Below are 5,239 nucleotides of genomic sequence, written 5' to 3'. Positions count from 1 at the left end.
AAATTAAAAAATAATAACATTTTGAAAAAACAACTTTAAGAAGAATACTAGTGACAAGAGATTAGAGGTAGATATGGCTAAGACAGTAAAGTAAATTAATCCACATCAAAATAAGTATCCTACCTATGTTATTTATACTTTTTTGCTTATAACATCAGTAGTCAAACTCTTGCACTTCTTTTGTTCAGTTTATTCCTAGGTGTTTTGTTCTTTTAATGCTCTTGTAAATGGAATTTAAAATTTCTTTTTTGGATTGTTCATTACTAGTGTATAGAGATACAGTTGGAGAACTGTTTATTCAATCCTTTGCCCATTTTTAATTTAGTTGGTTTTTTATTGTATATTCATGTTGTATCCTGCAAACTTGCTGAACTTGTTTAGCTGTGATAGTTTTCTGTGGATTCCTTAGGATTTTCTGTATACAAAATCATGCCATTCACAAATCCAGGTAGTTTAAATTCTTCCTTTCCAATCTGTATGCCTTTGGTTTGCTTGTTTGCTTGTTTTTGCCTAATTGCTCTGGCTAGAACTTCCAGTATAATACTGGTTAGAAGTGGCAAAAGCAGACATCCTTGTCTTGTTCTTGATCTTAGGGGAAAAGCATCAGTCTTTAGCTCTGGGTTTTTTGTAAATGCCTCTTTATCAAGTTGAGGAAGTTCCCTTCTGTTCCTAGTTTATTGGATGTGTTTTATCATGAAAGGTATCAGATTCTGTAAAATGGCCTTCTTGGAGTTCACTGAGATGATCATACGGTTTTTTTTTCCCCTTTGTATTAATATAGTGTGTTATACAGATTGATTTTCATTTGTTGAACCAACCTTGCATTCCTGGGATGAATCCCACTTGATCATTACCTCTTTTTTTGTTTAAGCAAATGTCTTAAATTTGCAGAGCCACTTTCTCCAAGGAACTTAATTGGTAATAGTTGTAAGCTGTATATTTACATGCTAAGCATTGTGTCAACTGCTTTGTCTGCATTTAAATCTTCATAGCAACTTTACATGGCATATTCTCATTTTACAGATGAGAAAAATGAGATTTAGAGAGGTTACATGATTTGTACACTGCTGGTAAGTGGTAGATCTGGAATACTTGAGAGTCTATTACACTCTAATGCCTCCCTATGTTTGAGTCAATTGATGGAACTTCTGGGGTAGGAAGGGAAATTGGAAAATTTCTGTCCCATTGCAGGTCTGCAAATTCAGCCTCAATGAGCCCTGGGACCTATAATGTCATTTGAACACTCTCTTCAGAGTGAAAATTTGAGACTTTCTAGCTTGGTGAGATGTAAATTTTATGCCTCATTGCTTTCTTTCTCTTCCTCCAGAGCCACCTTCTCCAGATCCTGCCCTTCCCCAAGAGGAAGGCACAGAAGAGGAAGGAATGGCAGGTGGTCTCCTCACAGCTGGGCCCCAAGTAAGTTGGAAATTTACTCTGAAAGGCAGCCTTTTTTTTTTTTTTAATATTAAGGGTGTTTTTGGTTTTTAATTACAAAAGGAATTCATATTCTTTGTAGAAAACCTGAAAAGTGTAGACAACATACCCCCCCAAAATTACACTTAATCCTACAAAGAAATAACACTTAACATTTTGATTTGTGTCCTTTTAGTCATATTCTTTTTTTTCTGTTTTCCCCAAATGGGTTTGTCCTGATTCGTAACCTTCTTTTTATTTACACTTAGTAGAATTTGATTAATATTTCCCCAATTTCATTAAGAGTATTCTACAGAATTATTCCTAATAAATTCCATTTCATAGTCCTTCTATGAGAGTAAGAACTGTCTTCTCCATTTCTTTTTCTTGACTAGACTAGGAATTGGTCTGTTTTCATTTTTAGAACGCCTGCTCTTGGATTTCATCATCAGTTCTACTCTTTATTAACAAAATTTTCTGTGTTAGTTTTTTTGCTTCTGCTTTCCTTAGATTTATTTTAAAATTCACTTTTCAAAATCTCTTGAGTTGGATCCCCTAATTCATTTTCTTCCTGTTTTGTTCATATATATTGAATATTTTTGGTGGTGGGTCTTTATTTTTTTAGATATGCCAAAATTGTGACTTTGGTTTCTTGTCTGCACATTTAGCTGGGCTGTGCTCCATGCAGGCAAAGTTTGTGTCTCTTCTCCACACAAAACATCCAGGTATAGTGTGATTGCAGCTGTAGGATTTATGGCTCAACCTTATTAAATTACTCATTTCTTCCATACCTTTATTTTTTGGTTTATTTTGTATTAACTCTGTTAACAACTAAGTTGTTTAACATCTCTTGTAGCTATATTTTAAATTTCTCCTTGTACTTCCTACAGTTTTTTCTTTATGAATTATATATTTGTTATTTGGTTCATGACCCTTATATCTTCATAATGGATTTTACTCTCTTGATTATTATAAAATGACCCAAATGTTTTAAATATTCCATCGTTTTTTAAAATGACCCTCTTTGTCCCGTTTAGTGCATTTCTCAGTGTGAAGGATGTATTGGAAGGACAGGTAAAATTAGAAATCAGGAAACTAGTTATGAATTGGGAAACGATGGTGGCTTAAAGCAAGGCAGTGGCAGGGGCATGGAGAGAAATGCATGAATTCTCATGATATTGAGGAGGAAGAATGAATATGCAGTTGACATGTGGCGAGCTGCAAGAAAAGGAAAGATAGCACCCAGTTGTCTGACATGGCCAACTAGGTGACTGGAGGTACCATTTCCTAAGCTGAAAATAGGCAAAGACCCCCTTGCCTCCGTGCCTTTGCTCCTGATGCCTCCGTTGCCTTGGACATCCTTCTATTTCTCCATCTGAGGAACCTGCTCCTTGAAGGCCAGGTTGCCCTCCATCTATGATTCCTCCTCTGTTATCCTAGCAACTAATCTATCCATCTCTTTGACACATTATTACAGGTGGTTGCATACGTGCTGGCTCTCCTGCTGTACTGTGTGATGTCTGAGTAAGCAGGAATATTTATTAAATGTTCTGAAAACATTAATCATTCACATTTCTTTGCTAATTTGCAGCTGATTCCTTGTTGCATAAACTCACACATTCTAATTTTGTTTTTTCTATATTGGCGCTTTTAATTCCCAAGCACCTGTTAGTTCTGCCCAATTACTGCTCATATATATACATAGTATTTTCTATTTATGTATAAAGTCTACTAGAGTTATAAAACTTGTGAAGACAAGAGAGACTGTATTTTATTTATTTTTGTGCATCAGTATCCAATATAGTGTTAGGCACATAAGAAGTGATCAGTAAATGCTTTTCTGGAACTACCCTGAGTCTTTTCAAAGACCCTTTGTAGGCCTGCTAACCAACACACCCAAAGCTGCCAACCTCCCACCCCCTCGTATTCTAAGGCCACTGGGCAAGAAGGAATATGCTTCTTGTTTCAGGGATCCACACCTTTCAACAGTGTGACTGTAGCTTTTACCCAGAAGGGATGGAGGCAGTTGGCCCCTACTCCGAGGGACAGGTTCAAGAAAGGGATGCCAGAAAAGTCCAGAAACCTGGTCCTACTGGGTAAGGAAACCATTTAAAATGCAGAATTTGTTCAGTTCTGAAAATGTTTTACTTCCAGTGTCGAGTGATCCTGAGTGGCTCTGCTGCACCAGAGGGATAGTGTTTGTTCCTCCTCATTCCCTAGTGAAAGATCTCTGCATTCTGGTTTGGGAAATAGGCAGTTTCATTTTGTTCCCCCCGAGGCTGCACCTCCCCGTTTTCTTATTTCCCAGGAAGGGTGGGGTAGCCTTCAGGCCAGTTCCTCCATAGTCACTAAGTTCCCAACTTCTTAAGTATCTGGCTTTATGGGCTTGCTTAGCTCCCTGGCTTGACCCCTCCTTGAGGCTGTTACTTTAGCTCTTTTCAGAAATGCTCTACTAAGACCTTGGCACCGTATCTATCTTATTTACTGCTGTGTCCCCTAGTGCTTGGTACCAAGTCAGTGCTCAGTAAATATTTGTTGAATGAATGAAGTGAATGACCTGTTTCCACTCCCCTCAGTTCTGGGAGGCTATTTATACTTAGTACAGATCTCTAAACCCCACTTTTTTCCCCCTTAAATAGGACTTCCAGTCTCCCAGCCTGGTATGAACTCCCAGTTGGAACAAAGGGAAGGTTCGTGGATGCTAGCGAGCGAAGGCTTAAGGAGTACCTGTGCAGGTGTGTGAGCAAGCACTAAGCCAGCCAGAGTCTCGGGAGGAAAAGCCCCTTTGAAACATGCGTTAGTGCATCTGAGTATTTTAACGACTGGTGAGGTAGCTATTATTATCCCTGTTTTATAGATGAGGAAAATAAAGCTGAGAAAGGCTAACTCACTGGTTCAGAGCCTCACAGCTAGAAAGCGGCGAGGCTGGGGTTTGAAGCAACAACAGTCAGACTCCAAAGCCCTCTATTGCACGCTGTCTACTCAGTCTCCCAGGCTGGGAGGCATTTGGGAGCACTGGTGGTATTGCTGGCCTCTGGGAAATGAGAGTCATCTTTGCTGGCCTAGCACATTCCCTGCTTCGGGTTCACCTCACTGAGGATCTCAAGTACCCACCTTCAGCTGTGCTTCAGCTGTGACACCTACTGCTACTCCCCTCTCTGACTAACCCTTTATTGGATTCTGCACCCACACCCTTTCTCTCTCTCTTCGTGGCCATGCTGGAATTTTCTGAAGGGCTGATACTAAGAAACTTAGGGAGAACGAGCAAGAGAAACCATAGTTTCTGCCTTTATCTCTTGCTACTCATCTAAGGCTGCTCACTCCACCCCCACCTTCATATTTCAGCCCTTGCAAATGTCTGACCTCTGGCAGGACCTGTGGTTCCAGCCACTTCTGATATTTTGAAACTTAAAGCATCAGAGGTAGAATGAACTTAACAACTTTAAAGCGACGAAATTTTATATTTTTCTAAAAATGCGGTCTAATGCTTTATATCTTTTATGGTGGCTGTAGGACAATGAAAACAAAGCCTCTGGCTTACTTTGTGCACGGTTCATCTGAACTCTCTTCACATTTTATCCTCTTTCTAAGCAGCCTATCACATGTCACCTCAGCCCTTGTAACTCTGGGCACCACTCACACTTGCTGAAATACTTCCCTTTACCAGGAGCCTCACTGCCTGCTGCTTCCTTCTCCCAAACCCCCTGCTTCCCGGCACAGCATACTTGTTATGCAGGACCTTTAACCTGAATCCAGAGAACCCTGTGTGGAACTTTGGGAATTGAATAGAGTGTTCTGTGGCAATAACTGCATCTTTCTGGGAAAA

General features: G+C 39.7%; 1 long non-coding RNA gene across 1 annotated transcript; it reads left to right on the top strand.

Annotated features, from left to right (window-relative positions):
• Window positions 1–1,060: 1,060 nt before the first annotated feature.
• Window positions 1,061–4,148, top strand: LOC309963611. The gene is made up of 3 exons (XR_014326299.1): window positions 1,061–1,416; window positions 3,383–3,509; window positions 4,053–4,148. It is a non-coding gene; the product is annotated as an uncharacterized lncRNA (long non-coding RNA).
• Window positions 4,149–5,239: the final 1,091 nt, after the last annotated feature.

Source organism: Leucopleurus acutus (genome assembly GCF_964270905.1).
Source record: "Leucopleurus acutus genome assembly, chromosome: 7".
Taxonomy (NCBI): domain Eukaryota; kingdom Metazoa; phylum Chordata; class Mammalia; order Artiodactyla; family Delphinidae; genus Leucopleurus; species Leucopleurus acutus.
This window is presented reverse-complemented; position numbering and strand designations above follow the sequence as displayed.